Source organism: Chionomys nivalis, chromosome 16 (genome assembly GCF_950005125.1).
Source record: "Chionomys nivalis chromosome 16, mChiNiv1.1, whole genome shotgun sequence".
NCBI lineage: Eukaryota > Metazoa > Chordata > Mammalia > Rodentia > Cricetidae > Chionomys > Chionomys nivalis.
In genome coordinates, this window is record NC_080101.1 from 32,075,196 (window position 1) to 32,091,854 (window position 16,659).

At 38.9% G+C, this 16,659-nt stretch overlaps 1 protein-coding gene across 6 annotated transcripts in view; it reads left to right on the forward strand.

Moving 5' to 3' along the window:
- The window catches only part of Lingo2 (leucine rich repeat and Ig domain containing 2), a 1,034,729-nt gene that overhangs the window by 938,759 nt on the left and 79,311 nt on the right, over nucleotides 1–16,659 (forward strand). The gene's annotated exons all lie outside the window — the stretch shown is intronic.

A 16,659-nucleotide genomic window follows, 5' to 3' on the forward strand; every position in this document is an offset into this window, starting at 1 on the left:
CGGAAGATAATCTCTGCACTCTTGATCAGGTTCCTGCTTAATCAACTCACCTTGTAATTTCCTCAGGTTTCAGTGATTCTGAGTTAGTAGGAATGGGAGTGAAAAAGAGACAAAGTGTGCACCTTGCAACTTGTAAGAACATGGCTGTGATTCAGCTAAAATATTAGTCAGGATTTGAAGTCTCATCAAGTCTCCCTTTCAAGATTACCTTGAAGTCTGAATGAGATCATAAGTCTGAATGAGATCATTAGATGTAATCAACTCCAAGGCGGCTGCTTTGTTCACTCCTGTATCTCCTTTGCTTTGAAGAGGGCCTGCTGTAAACAGTATTTACATATGTAGACTTTCAGCCATAATGCTTGATGTATAGGAATATTAGAATATAATAATGAAAGCTGATAGTATTTCTTCCAAAATCAGTGTTGAGGGGACACATAATTACTCAGTAGACAAGATTTAAGACAAGAAATTACTATTGGAAATATTTGAGAATAGTTTTTTTTGTTGTTGCTGTTGTTGTTATGTGGATTTGTTGTGTTTCATAAACTTGTTCTAACAGTGTGTGTAAGTATATCCTTTTGATAGATATAAACTATTTATATTGGTGTCTTGGTTACTGTTTAATCACTGTGATGAAACACCATGACCAAGAGAACTTTTAAAGAATAGTATTTAACTGGGACTTGTTTGTGGTCCATTATCATCGTGGTGGAGAGGATCGTGGCAGGTAGGCATGCTTGGTGACTGGAGAAGTAGTTAGGAACTTACATATGATACACAAAATTAAGGGAGAGAAACTCATTTGTCATTGGCTTTTGAAACCTCCTCTAACAAGGCCACTCAGACTCCCATAAAGCTAAACCTCACAATGCTTCCCGAACAGTTTCACTAACCGGGAAGCAAATATTCAGGCATATGAGCCTATGGAGACACCCTTACTCAAACCACCACAACTGGTCACATCTTTTCCACTTGTGACATCAATGGTATGTTTCTGTAGTCCAGAGGACTAATGTGACTACCCAATACAGGCAGAGCTTTGCTAACAATGACAGGTTCTAAACATTCTTGGTTAAAAAAAAAAAAAAATGAAAGCAGGGAGAAGACATTGGACAAAGGGGTGAGCTAAAATCTGGAACTGAGAAAAAAGTCCACAGAGCGAAACCTTCTGTGCTTGGCACTGGGGTAGCCCTATGTGGCTGCACTTCTAACACAGTGTGTGCCTTATTCTCTTTTTCCAAATGTTTTCTTAGAGCATTAAAATCTATAAATTAATAGAAAGTACAAAGTATTAAGTTAAAGTACAAGCAGGGCATGAAATGCATGTGTGTAACAGGAGGACTTGGAAAGTAGAAACAGAAGTAGGAGATTCAGGTACAAAGCAAATTGAAAAATAGCCAGGGCTACAGGAGACACTGTCTCCAAAAATCAAACAAAACAAAACAAACAAACATACAAAGAAAGAATAAAACTATATCTTTTTCCCTAATGTCACTTCATTGAATTTTTGCTATATCTACATATGTCTCATGTCTGCATATATTCATAATATCCACATGTATAAATACAGAAATATTTGTAAACTATAGACACCATGTTCTATCAATTTTATTTAGGTATTTCACCATCTGTGTCTGAATATCTAGGGCTCTTCTAAGATGCAATCAGTATGCCTGAGGCTTTGACATTTTGACAGTGATGTGACAGTCACATTTTGTTTATGGACCACTTCCCTGTTTCCATAGTGATGTCATTTTTAACCAACCAGAATTGGGTGGGTAATCAATATCTAACCATTGATCATACATTGAATTCATTGTCATGTCTTAATAGTTTCTTAATACTGATTTATCCTCTAACTTTTTATTTTCATGGGATTAATGTTTGAAAATATTCTGGATTGTCTTGAAATGTAGCCTTGATTGGCACTTGTAGGAATTTTTTCTTGCTGTTATTGTTATGATATTAAGGGTGTTTTCTTTGTTTTTGTCTGATTTTGCTAAGACTCCAAATAGGCAACTTTAATCAAACTGCACTTGATTTTTGGCATTCCTACCAACATGAGAGCTGTTTACAGTCATAGGCTCTGGCTTACTCACTCACCTCTTCACCTTGGACTTCAGGACATTGCCTAGCTCTTGGCACAATGAAGTCCCTTAGGTCAGTCATCTTTTTGTCATTTAGTCTTTTCACTCTTAGGCGCTCAGCTCCTCTCGCTAGCCAGTTGTGCTTGATTTCACTCTCCACTCCTTTCCTCCCAGACTATATCGTAAAGCCCCACTCATTCCTGCCAAGAAATGTTTCTCTAACAATTCTCTCATTTTCATTCCGATTTCAAGCCTTGACTACATCCTCCAGAACTATTAGATCTTTCTTACTGACTGACTTCTTGGTTCTAGTCTTGGACTCTTCAACCTTGAAACCAGTTTTCAGGATAATCCAACTAAATAGCAGTCCAGATCATGTCATTTCTTGATTCCTTCACATCCACCTTCAGCGGATTTGAAGACATAAGGGATTCGGTCCAAGCCCTTTAGACAAGTAAAAAAGATGTGCATGTATAATTGGACTTCCTTTGGACTGTCAGTTCCCAAATAATGACATGGAGACTTCTTATGAAAGCTTGGCCTTAGCTTAGGCTTGTTCCTAACTAGCACTTAAAACTTAAGTTACCCATTTATATTACTCTAAGTCCTACCTAGTGACTTATTATCTCTTCTCCGTATTATATGTCCAGCTCCCTCTGCGACTTGCTGGTGAATTCCCCTGCACCAGTTTCTAACACCAAGTTCTACCCAGAAGTCCCTCTTATTCTCTTCCTGCCTAGTTCTTAGCCATTTAGCTCTTTAGTAAACCAATCAGAAGATGCTTAGGCAGATGAGGTAAAGCAACAGCATATCTTCACGGTGAGATCAAGTATCCCACAACATGTACGATTTAATTGTCTCTCGTCATTCACTTTATCCTGCATTATACACTTTATTCCAATAACTGCACAGCCCTTGAAGTGTGCAAATAGTCTCCATTTGTTGAACTATCACAAATCAGGTACCATAGTGTCCGTCTACACACGTGATCTGATTTAACCCTTTCATCAGTCTAAGAGGTCAATAAAATTATTTGAAGTGTACCTGTGAGAAACTGTAAGTACTAGAACCAACACTTGAACATGAACTCAAGAATCCCTTAAAACTACTAAACTGTAAGCCGTAATATATTCACAGAAGACCTGGTGCTAATTCATGCAGACCTTGTGCGTGTTACTCCAGTCTCTGTGAATGAAAAATGGTTTAAACACTAGCCAGATTCCCTCTCTCGTACTATTACACTATTACACGTACCTTTTATGTTTCAAATGCAAATGTACTTAACTTACCATAACTGACATGCGGTCCATTTTACTTCTTGTGAACATAAAATACGAACATTCACAGATACAGACTTATATTGCCATTTATTTATGTGTATTTTAGACATTTCTCGTGTTTTATAACCATCACTTTGTTGACTGCATTCATATTTTTCTGGATTGTTTTATTTACTGCATTTTTCTAATCTTAGACATTTGACCCCTGCAATCATACATAGCTGTCTTGAACACAGATTTTGTTTCTGTTGAAAGGTGTCATTAAGAGAAATTCTAAAAATTGAAATCAGATCACAGAATGTAAACATCATTATTATCCTTTGCATGTTATGTTCCAAAAGAACTGTATCAATTTACAAAATCACTAGAAATAAGAAAAGCAATGAACCTCCTACAGTTGGACAGTGATACACATTTCAACAGTCCTAACTTTAAGAGGTCATTCAATCTCAGAACCCACTGAGTTAATAGTTTTTATTTCCTTGTTATTAGTTTTTCTCTATGTAGTTTTGACATTTGGATTTCTTTAATCTTTGTTTTATTAGATATTTAGATTTTCTTCTAAATTCGAGGGTAGTATTCAAATTTTATAAATCATAAATTATAATTTTAGTATAATATTTAGAATTGGCTACATAAAAATTTTAGTAGATGTTGCCAATTTCTATGTGAGTCATCAAGTCATGTGTTTCTTTGTGTTTCTAGAGCTGGTTTTATTTTGCATGAGGCAAGCTTCTTAAGTCTTTCTTTTCAAAATTATTTATTTTCACACTACTCGCTAAATTTTACCCAAATCCACCTAGCTCCATTCCCTTTCTATACCCATTCAACTTTGTGTTCTCCTTTTAAAGTTTTGGAATTTAATTTTATACTCATCAAGTCTAATTTGTGCTGTTCATTTATTCTTGGATATGTTGCCCCCCACACTAGAGTGTGATCAACTTATCAGGAGCTAGTATTTAAAAAAGAAAAAAAGAAAAGAAAGAAAAAAAAAGAAAACTGACTTTTCCTCTTCAAGCAGTTGGCATTTGCCAATAGCTCCTTGGTTAAGGGAGAGACGTCATACCCCTCCCCCCCACACACACACACACTTTCTATGCTCGAACTTTTTCTGGATTGAGTTCACGTGGGTTTCACTCATGCAGTCACAAATGATGGTAGTTCGTATGCACAAGCTGCCACCCGTGACCTGAGGTCGCTGTTCACTTAGAGTATCTAATGCCTATGGCCCTTAAAATATCCCCCACCCCATTTCAAGTGACTCTCAAGTCTTAGGAGGGGAGAGTACGATATAGAGATCCCATTTATGGTTGAGTGTTCCTTAGCCTCTCATTCTTGGCATCTTGTTCAATTGTGAGTCTCTTTGTTAGTCACCATTAGTGGCGACTGACCCACACATTATACCATACTCCCACAGTCACTTGTTTGTTTCTTTGTTTTGTTTTACAAAGCCCTACAGAGCACATTGGAGGAAAGGCAGCATCTTCATCAAATGGTGCTAGTCTAATTGGATGACTAATATAGTACAATTAAACCGGATTTTTATCTTTCATCCTGCACTAACCCCAATTCCAAATGGATCAAAGACCTTAGCATAAGTCCTGATACTCTGGATCTGAGAGAGGGAAAAGTGAGAATATGCCTGAACTCATTGGCACAGGAAAGGACTCTCTGGACAGGGCCCCGATAGTGTAGGCACTTAAACCAACAATTAATAAATGGACCTGATGAAACAAAAGCTTCTGTACAGCCAAGGGCAACATCATACTAGTGAGGAGGCAGCCTACAGAATGGGAAGAAAATCTTTACCAGTTCTACATCTTCCAGAGACTTATTATTCAAATTTTATAAATTTGTGATCTTTAGTCTCACTAAAACAAATATAACACTTGCCATTATTTTAATTAAAAATAACTTTCAATAAGTTTATACAGCATTTTACTCTTAATTACTATACACCTAAATGTTTTTTACCTTGTTTCAAATAAAATAATTCATATATTCTAAACAGTATGAACTCAGCACTGTGCTAAGTACAGTTATATATACTATCTCATTACACAGGAGCTAACGTTATCTTTATAGAATGCTGATGCCTGTGTGCAGACTGAGGTTTGGATTGATGATGTCTAGAAGCACAGGGCTGTGGTTTGCATGCCGAACCGTCTTGACTCTGTAGAGTACACTCTTTACTCCTACAATTTACTTGCTAAGCTAGAGTTATGAGGCATGAAGATAATGAAATTGAATCAGATTCATAAAAAAATTCTGATAGTACAGTGAGTATTTCAGTTGTGTAAGAGGAAAACAATTATCTCTTTAAATATGAAAAGAGTCAGTGTGCTTGCATGTTTCTCATTGTTTTAGGAAAACTACCTGCCAAGAACTGTGAACCGCCTTCCGTAAGCAGAAGGCAGGCTCACACCAAAGAAAGTCAGATATTCCAAGTGGTTAGGAAGTCAAGGATTTAATCAAGAGGTATTTACCTATGAGGCAGTTTCAGGAGGCAGTGAGACAGGGTAGTTTTTATAAGCACAGCAGTCTAGACTTTATAAAAGGCGAAGGGTGGGGAGTGTACTCATCATAACAAGTCCAGCTGCTGGTGCCTATTCATTCTCTCGTAAAGGAAGAACTTTAATTCTTCACCTTCTGATTCATATTCCCGATTGAGAATATATTTCCTCTGATGCAACCATGCCTTGACTGTCAGCCCAGCATCCAGCAACTCTCCTCAACCACATACTTAGGACAGATTTTCATAAAACTGTCTTTAAACCTAGTAGTGAAATTCAGTTCTGTGTTAATGCGTATGTGATGCCAGTTCATGAAAAGAGAGTCTCCACTGCCGAGACTGCTCTCAGCTTCAAACTCTCAGTGGAGGAGTCTCACTAGGGGTGACAGAAGAGTTGAATGAAGAGGAGCTATTTTGAACTGAATGGTTGGGAGGTAGAAAGTATATATTTGAAGAACTACAATAAAGAATGAACAGATACATAGTGAAAATGGATTTTAGGGAGACAGTCTGCGCTGGTGAAATATTTGATCACTAGCCTTCCAATAATAAAACTGACCTCTTAGAAATTTTAAGCTATATCTATCATTTGAGAGCAGAGTACCAGGATTATAGAGAGATAGAGAGATTCCACAGGAAATTAGGATCTGTTGTCCTTAAATAACAGCAGCCAAAAACTTCAGTGTTTAGAAACTTTAGAAATGCAAATTGTTGGACCCCATCCTATTCCTGAGGCAGAAAGCAAAGGTAGCCCACCTCTGTTCTGAACGAGCCTCCCTGGTGATTCCTGATGTGCATTCGAATTCAAGAACCATAAAACTTGATGACATTTTCTTTCTTCTTCATTTATTATTTTGACCAATTATTTGAAAATTTTGCACAATGTATTTTGATCGTATTCACACCCCTCCCCAAACTCCTCCCAGATCTAACCCCTCCCTTCCCTGACCTATTCAACTTTGAGTACTCTTCCTGGCTTAATTGTTTTTGCAAGCGTCAAGTCCAATTTTTCCTGTCTGTATATTATTGGGTGTATGACCTTCTGCCAACCTATCAGGGGCCACACCTTTAAAGAAAGCTTACTTTCCCTCTCCCATCAGTTATCAGTTACCACTAGCAACTTCAGTTAGGGTGGGACTTGGTGCCCACTTCCCTTTTCCATGCCGGGATATGTTAATGTTCCTTACAACTGTGAAGTTTAACTCCTATTACTATTCATTCCTCAATACACCTTTATATCAAACAATTCAGTATTTATTGTCCTCGGGATTTGAGGACAATATGAAGGGAGTTAGTTAATACTTAGAAACGGAATGGCCAATGGATGCCAATATTAAGAGGTTTAATTCAATACATGACTTCACGGCAGAAACATAAAACTGAGTCTTGGCTTAACCTCTGGTATACCAACAAGTGCCACACTAATCCACCCATGAAGATATGGATGGGTCAATATCATCTTATAACTCACCACCCCTCCCTAAAGACAGAGCAAAGAATAAAAAAAAAAAAAACTTGGTGTTGACATGTTATGTTCTCTTTTCACCATTATCAAAATTGAGTTGGAGCCTTCCAGAGATGAGTTAGAACAAGAGGACTTCCTATCTACTTTGATTCCTTCTAGCAAAGGCACAAATGATGTTGAATTCCTGTTGTCAGTTGTGCATACGCATCCCATTGTGCTGTGGCTTTTTAATGTCTCATTAATCTTTCTATCTTCTCCATACATAGCACAGTGGCTGTGTACTCAGTCATTGTCATTAAACATAATGTACGCAATTTGATCAATTCTTTAGGTTGAAAACTATCAACTCCAAGTATTATCATTAATAGGATAAAAGAGAGAAGAGTAGAGGACCATCCCCTAGGGCACCACAAACAGACAGAAACACATTTTAGAATGACAACTTGGTTTTTTAATACAATCTCTACAACTTTGTTTTACATGGTATATAATGAATGAAATTTTGAATCCTTTCTTTCCCTCCATCACTGTATATTTGGGGATAGAACTGCATAGAGCACTCAGACAACAACAACAACAACAGTGTAGCTTTTCAAGTTCTAGAGTTAGCTTGATGTTTCTCATCATTTTACTGTTAATGAGAACAAAATTCCACTGTCTGTAGTATAGGAACCCCTTCCAGTTTAATCCATTCGCCTGTTGTTTTAGGTACTTTTTTTAAAAAATTACTTTAGTAGCTGGGCGGTGGTGGCGCACGCCTTTAATCCCAGCACTTGGGAGGCAGAGGCAGGCGGATCTCTGTGAGTTCGAGACCAGCATGGTCTACAAAGGGAGTTCCAGGACAGGCTCCAAAGCTACAGAGAAACTCTGTCTCGAAAAACCAAAAAAAAAAAAAAAAAAAACTAAGCAAAAAATTACTTTAGAGACACCATGACCAAGGTAATTTATGAAAGAAAACATTTAATTGGGGGGCTTGCCTACAGCTTCAGGGGGTGAGTCAATGACCACACAGGGAGCATGGCAGCTGGCAGGCATGGCACTGGAGTAGCAGCTGAGAGCTTACATCTTATCCATAAGTTTTAGGCTCACAGAGCAAGACTGATCCTGGGATTTGGTCTAGGCCTGGACCTGGATCTGGAACACTGGTGCAATGGACGTTTGATAGTTACAAGACACTTATTTCACAAGACTTCAGTGTGCTTCTGTAGGCTCCCATGTTCTCTTAGAGGGAAGTAGTTAACTCTTAGCAAGATTGGTTGGATCTCCTGGGATGGAGGATTGGGTGAAAGGGAGAAGAGAAGATCAGGAGATACAACAAAATGGGTCGTCTTTCAATCGTTACTGAAGCTCGGGGTTTGCATTCTTCGCTTATATTTGAAATGTAAAAAAAACCAAAGTGGTTAGTGAAACTGGGATTACAACTACAACTTTCCCTTTGCTCTCTGAGTTCTGAGCAAGGACATAATCTTTCTCACATTCTGTAAAGTGCATACGTGTTTGCGTGATTTCAGTCCCACTGTCTCTTCCAACAACCTCTGCAGCAGCTGGCCCATTCCATCCACGCGCTTCCAGCCATTTGACAAATTCCTTTTCAGCCAATTTCTTCGGACAAGAATGCTTCCCCAGTGTTGGACTAAATAGAGGCAGCCTGTTATCCTACGTGGGGTGTGTATGTGCCTGTGTGTGTGCGTGTTTGTGAGGGACACATGCGTGTGTTTGTATGCGTGCATGTACGGGCATGTAGTTAATATAGCTTGTGAGCACAATGCTTCTATGAACTAGGCCTTGCCAGAGCCTCTTTACCCCATTCTGCGCTGCAGTCTCATCATGTGCTTGAGAAAGCGCTTCCCCTGACAGGCGGGAAGGAAATTTGAAAATTAGTGGGAGCTTCCAGTGCCCAGGAGACACACACTGACATCTTCTCCTGATTCATTGACAGAGCCCGGCTGTCCTGTCGAGTGTCTCATTAACACGAGGGGCTTTGCCAGGCAGGGTGTCCAGATTTGCGTGTGTGTGATATATCTGGGCAATTTTTATTCAATCCATAAAATGTACTGAACTCATAGTGCATGAAACCCCTAAAGTGCACTTGTATTCTGAAGACATTTTTACACTATTTCCTGTCTTCTGTTTACTGAGTACTATAGAACCACATATCTGGCAAAGCCAGAAACAAGAGGAGGTAATGTTTCAGTAATACCCCCTTCTCACTCGGTATTATGCAGAATTATTATTCATATAATTATTAGTATTTGTTAAAGGGAGAGGGGAAAATAGGCAAGGCATACATACAGAGAATAAGCTTCTAAAGTATTATTTTTAACAGAATATGAATGAATCAAGTGTTTTCATTTTGACATTCTAGTGGGATTCTGAAATGGAGACAAAAACCACTAAAAAATAGATTAAAGGTGTGCATTTCTCCAAAAGGCCCATGATTAAATTTAAAGTATAAGAAAAAGAAAACCTTCTAGAGTTTTACAGCTTTCATTTGTACCCTGATCATATTATGGAGGGTCGGTGATGAAGGATGCTGGCCTTTGGTCAGGTTGCTCCCTCTCCTGTAACTTCTCTTCACAATTCAAGGGGGGAGTAGCATGTCATGCGACGCATCAACATGACGATCAGGCTGAGACAGCTCATCACCACATTGTCGACATACACCGGTGGCTTTTCCATGGCCTCTCCCAAACTTCTCATTGGCCTTGTCAGTTTTCTACAACTTGACAATTCAATACAGAGCAGATTGATTTCTCCAGAATAGATCAAAGGGGAACAGCTGAAGGTGATAAACAGTGGTCCAGATTAGCAGGTGTTAATGAGATAGATCTACTCTGACCCTGGTAAGAGCAATATTTATCAGGGAATTCTTCAGAGCTTTAAAGTCAGAGCAAAGGAAATAGGCAGCTGTAGATCCCACCTCACGGTGCCTTCAATGCTTACCAATCTAGGAAGCAGTGTTTGTACCACTGCTAAGCTGGGTGCTTAGTACACATTAACTGAATCTCTAGAAGAATGTGCTATGGGAATTATATCCTCCCCATTTTACAGAAAGTCTGCCTAACCGTGGAAGGCATGTGGCTCAGCTACAAAGCCAGTTCTGAGTCTAACCCCTGCTCTTTGTATTACACCTCATTGGCTCTGGAATGAAAAAAAGAGATGGTCCTCACAAGTCTCGTGGATTTTAAAAGAATTCTCCCAGGTACTTTATAGTTACAGACTTCCAACTTAAAGAGTTATTATAACTGCAAGCTTGTGTATTTATATAGAACGACATGGCATGGACAGACAAAGCTATCAATATTATAATTTTCTGTTTGTACGGTATCTTAATTCTTTCGATACAAAACCAGGGGCAGAAATTTGATTAGATCCTAAATTTCTAAGCGACCCTCTTTTGTCATGGTTTTCTTTTTTCTAGTTGGTAGACTGCAAATCTCAATCAGAACTGAGCTTTTCAAAAATCTGATGCTCAGCTGGGCTGGGTTTGAGAAGATATTATATAGGCAGCCTATAAAGGCGTTAGTGCCCCTTTCTCTCTCCTTCACTCCCTTCTTACACACTTTGCTTATTTTTATTCAAATAACAACAATTCAGAGTCATTTAACATACACAGTACACAAGGAAGGAGCATTGCAGGTGTTGCTGCTGATCAGCACTGTTCGAACTTTAAGACAGAGGTGTAGGTCATCTGTCCACTGTAGACTCTCTCCTGTCTCCTTCTGATGGTCTCAATAAAAATCCAGAACTTGGTTGCTACGGTGTGCTTTTATATCAACCTTTCCCACCTCCAATCTCTGCAGAAGCACAGTTAAGGTAGTTGAGTAGAGAGTAAATCAGTACTAGATATAGACTCACCAGGTTTGGGGCATCTTTTAAGTATTTTTTTTTTTTTGACCAATAATAAAAAAAAAAAGAAAAGAAAAGAAAAATTCAATTAATTTAGAGTCATGGTGTTGGTTTCTTTTTGTTTCAGTTAGTACTTAGGATTAAACATCGGGCCTTACACCTTCTAGACAAGCGTTGCACCCCAGAACTCCACTCCCAGCTGAGCGAGTTTCACAGAGCAATCCCAGTCATTCTGTGGTTCCAAGACACCGCATGAAAGAATAAGGCTGTGCTCAGTGAAGTCTTTCCTGCCAGACACTGCCAGTATTTAACTACCCTGACTGCCAAGTTTACAACTCCACATATTCTACAGCCTAAGCCACATATCTGAGTACCAATACGTGGTAAGCAGTACATTAAAACAAGTACCAAAATGTATTTTCATACAAGAAAAAAAGAAGAAGAAGAAGAACTGTGGAGTTAGTAACTCCTTGAGTTTCAAGTACTTCATCTGTATGTTTAGAAAAGTCAATTAAGTATTCTGAACCTCAGTTCTCTGACCCACAGGACAGGGCTAACACAGCATCCTTGGTCTGTTGTTGGTTTGGGAGCAGACTAGAAAGAGCAGCTGCTAAACAGTGGGCACACTCACTGTTGTTGCCAGCAATAGAATATGAAGAGGGCAGCATTCAGTGTGTGTTGGAACACTAGAATGATGTTCAATAACTGGACGATGAGCCACTCAGTAACAGACAATCTATTGAGATGAGACGCCATTTGTAACTGAAAGTACAAAGAAAGGGTATTTAAATGACCTGTTGTTTGAGGTAGTATGATTCCTTCCAAGCGACCACAGCCAATCCCAGACATGATAGAAAGAACCAAGAAAGGTTTTGAGTATTTTAAAATCAGGATGAGTCAGATGTGACAGCGCTTCTATAATCCAAACATTTGGGGGCTGATATCAAGCTCATCCCTGCATGGGCTATGTAGTGAGACAGCCTCAAAAATAAACAAGTGGATAAGAAAAAATGGAGGGCTGCCTAAGAAGAGAATTCAGGAAACACTGGTTGCTAGGATTTTTCTAATTCCAGAAGTTTTTTTACTTGAGTTCATTTTTTGTGGTGACGGCTCTTCCATTAGTCCCCAAGCTATATGGACCGAGATAAATTACTAGTAATTTGCCTTTTCTGCAATTGCATAAATTTTGGTGGGAAATTGGAGAGATCACAGGCAACTTTTAATGAATCAACCCCCTTTGCTAGCATCAACAAAAAAAAATAATAAGAAAGCAAGCAAAATGTAGTTTGTAGCGAAGTGGAATGATAATCATTCAACACTTGATTTACACTCTAAATGCAATAAATGAAGCTAAATGGGTTTGAAAAATCACCCACAAGTAAAATAAAACAGCTCACCCTGTTCAGCGCTGGTGGGAAAATGGGCTTGGCTTCACAGTGAAGTTCCTATTTTCACCCAGAGTGGTACTTACATGAAGGAGTGGTCCGAAGTCCGCCAGCGGCCTTAAAGAGCTTGTGAACTTGTGCTCCTAACAGAGCACACCAGAGAAGTGGGTCAGAGAGCATCTCTCCAAGCAGAAGAAAATAAAAAGGGACCCAGTGACATAGCACTAGATAATGGTGTGCTGGCATTGTGCCTATTGAGAACAAAATTGGGATACTAAACATCATCTCTAGTCCAGTGTCTCAGCAATGGAGACTCATAATGGCTGAGTTAGAACCCATCAGAGTTCCCTCCAGACAGCTGCAAGGATGCTCACTACTTCCCTCTCGATGTTCAGCAGTAAGTCTTGGATGCTATTTATATACAGGATACAAAGACAGATACATACCAACATCATTAGATCATAAGAGATTCTGTCTCTGTCTCTCTCTGTCTCCCTCATTTTTCTCTCTCTCTAATACACACACACGCAATCAAAACATTCATATATGTAAAATAAAATTTAAAATTGCACATAAAGAACCTACTTTTTAAAATATACTGTTTGCAGGATCAGTTTCCTTTGACTTCAGTGCTGACCCACTCCCCCAGAGCATAAGTATCTCAGTAGGAAGGTCTTAAAACTCTCCGATGTGAGTGTATGGGACACCAGAAACCAAGATTCTTGGACTTCTATACACACATTTTTTCATTAGAGCTTCCTTCTGACCTCACCATGCTTTTCTTTTCCCCAGCCACTTAATGAACAGTTACTTAAATGAACCATGATAAATGCCTGTCCTGGCATGGTCTCAAATTAAATCCATTATAAATGTTACTTAGGCTAAAATGCCTCTTATCATGCCAGAAAATGAAATTACAGGGTCGTTTTTCAGAATTAGGCAAGAAGAACCTGCATTCACAAATCTTCTCATTGAAACTAGGGTACTCTGGTAGTCTGGTAGGGGTATAGTCTGAAATTTACTACCCTAGTCTGAGCTATTATTCTTAGTGTATTCTTGAGAGCGTTTCTTTACTTCACTGTGCTTCAGTTCCCTCACAGAGAATATAGTATCTAAAATTTTAACCTTCTAAGATTGTGATAACATTGTCAATGGATTATTAACTCTGTACGTATCGTAGCTGTCACCTGGCAGAGTAACTGCTCCAAAATTAGAAGCATTTTAAGAGGGTTCTACTGTAACTGGCTGCAGAGTTGATGGAACGGTTAGTGCACATATTTGAGTTCCTAGAGCCAATTCATTCAGCCTTTCACTCATTCAGGGTGGCTAGGACTTCAATGTATACTATTTAGTTACAGTGCTGGAACCATAATCCTAGGGTAACTGAGTTCGAAGGTGGAGCAAAGTGGTGTCCACAGAGCCTGAGGGTTTTTCCTGGGTACAACCCTTATTGCAGGAATGTCTTAGTTATTGAGAATAGATTAATTTATTTTTTAAATTATTTTTGCTAAAATAAAAAATAGATTTTGCTCACATAATATATATTCATTACAGTTTCCTTTCCCTTTACTCCTCCCAGCCCATCCACACCTTGATTCCTACCCAGATCCACTTCTTTTCTGTCTCTCATTAGAAAACCAATAGGCAAGAGGATGAAAGTTTTTATGTATTAGGTTTCCATATGACCTTCAATTTTAGCTCACTCCCAGTATTCCCTCCCCTCTCCACTTGATGCTCCCATTCCAGAACCTCCCCAGGCTTTCAAATGACTATCTATTCTGCTCCCTTTTCTAATAAGATCTACCCACACCCGCACAGTGGTTATTGTATGCCTAACCTCTCTGGGTCTATGGACTGAAGTTTGGCTATCAATGACTTAAAGCTACCATCCACATGTAAGTGAATACGTACCATATTTGTCTTTATGGATCTGGGATAGCTTACTCAGGATGATTTTTTGCAAGTTTTATCCATATATCTGAAAATTTTATGATTTAATTTTTTAACAGCTGTGCAATACTCCATTGTGTAAATGTACCAAGGTTGACTTGCTCCATCTTTTGATCCTCTAACTCTGAGCCTCTCTACCCCTTCTTCCTGCCTTCCTGGTTTTTTTCTTTTATTGATATATTAAACTCTAATTTTCAAAAACTTAAATTTTTTAAGACTGTACAACTATAATAAATTTCTTTTCCCTTATAAATTATCCAGTTTGTGGCATTCTGTTAGTGCAACAGAAAGAAGCTGTCGAGACAGCAGTGATTCATTGACCCCCACATGGAAATGCTAGCATTGTGCCATCACGAGTACTACAAAAATTAAACATGACATAGTTGGGAATAATAAAAAAAGTAGGAGACAACCTCTAAGAGACAAAATGACTGGAAAGGGGAGTTAAGCTGCCTCTGGTTTCTGGGAGGATGCCGTGTGAGGAAATGGAAGATCAGCAGAGCTGCTGCAGAGTGAGGTGGCTTCCACCAAGAAGAAAAGCAGAGGAGGTCAGTCTAAGCAAAGCTCACTGTGCATAAAGTCAGAAAGGGCTTCCGATTTCAGTCACAGAATGATGCTAAGCAAGAGACGGTTCTAGAGTTGAAGAAGACAGGAACAATGTTAACTTTGTGGAAACTTCCAGAAAGACAGAGCAGAGTCACAGGGGGTTGCTTTTTGCCACATAATTAGTTGTGTGTGACTAGTCCTCACTGCAGACTTGCTTCCATACCGGGAGCACAGATAGCCTTGTGCCTGGCAGTTGAGTGCTTGCTTCCCCAACACTTGTATTTTCTACCTGTTGAGGGGAGGTCTTACATTTGGCTGGCTCTTGAAAAAGGAAGTTAACCAGAGTAAGAAAAGAAGTAGCTTGGATTTTTTTATACCTCTGTCTTGTTTTAACTAATTGGGATATGCATTATACCTATCTCTGCTGTACATGGCCCCTCATTTACACACAGTAGTGACTCTATATGTTCCCCGAGTTTTGTTTAGATCTCTGGTCTAGGGTGAGTTTTTTGTTGTTTCATTTTTAGAAGCATTCTGGTTTGTAACTTTTGAATTTTCTTTACCTAATGGATAAGTAGTATCCACCTACTGTATTGGTGGTCTTAAGATGGATCTGTTTGCCTCTTCTCATTCACGGCACGTCATTAGATTCCTCTGTCTTCTGGTGTAGTTAAAAGAGATCATTGCCTGAAGTCTTACCTCGTTGTCTTCTTTTCTATCTTTCCAAAAGTAGCACTTTTTCTTTGAACAATTTTCTAAGGAAGTCAGTTTTGGGGCGGGGTGAGGTTATTGCCTTCACCAGTTAGAAATTCTGTCTCCAAGAGAAAATGTATCTTTAGCCTTAAATACACTAAAAATGGATGGAAAATTTTACCCTCCCTGGCTTTCCAAGCACCTGTGCTTTGGCTAACCAGGAGTCACAAAAAGTACCATAAAATACAATGAAAACATCCATCCACATGGGGAAAAGTATATTGCTCCAGATGTAGAGTCTCTCTGGTTCCTAACCATTCCCTTGGTCTTCAGGTAGACTGTGTCCTTTTGCTTTCAATGGAAAGGAATAACTAATTGCCCAGTTGTTAGTAAGGAGGTTGTCTCTAAATAGAACATACGGTCTATGTGACCTTTGGTTTCTGTTCCCAAAGCTTCCTTCTTCACCTTCAGATGGTGATCATAGAAAAGAGCAGCCAGGCACCACTCTTCGGCTGCTTCTGTGATTGTCTTCACCCACAGGAAAACCCTGGGCTCTACTTTAAATTCTTGACTCTTTCTTAGTATTCTGTAGGGAGACTTCCTAAGTCTCAGAGCTCTTTACTAAAAACTATACTTCTACCTGCATCTGATACCATTCCAGCGATAATCAATTTTGCCCACTGAAAGATAGTTATTGAATGACCACATTAAATCATCTACCTGGTAAGGTCATTGTATGTGGCTGTGCATTAGTTTCTGTTACTTACATTCATTTCTTATTTAAATAAGGAATTGAAAGCAAGAAGTCAGAAAAACCTAATAGTTAGGAACTTACATTCATATATACCCTTCAATTAATAATTTATGTCCAATATGCAGGTCCTTATTGTGC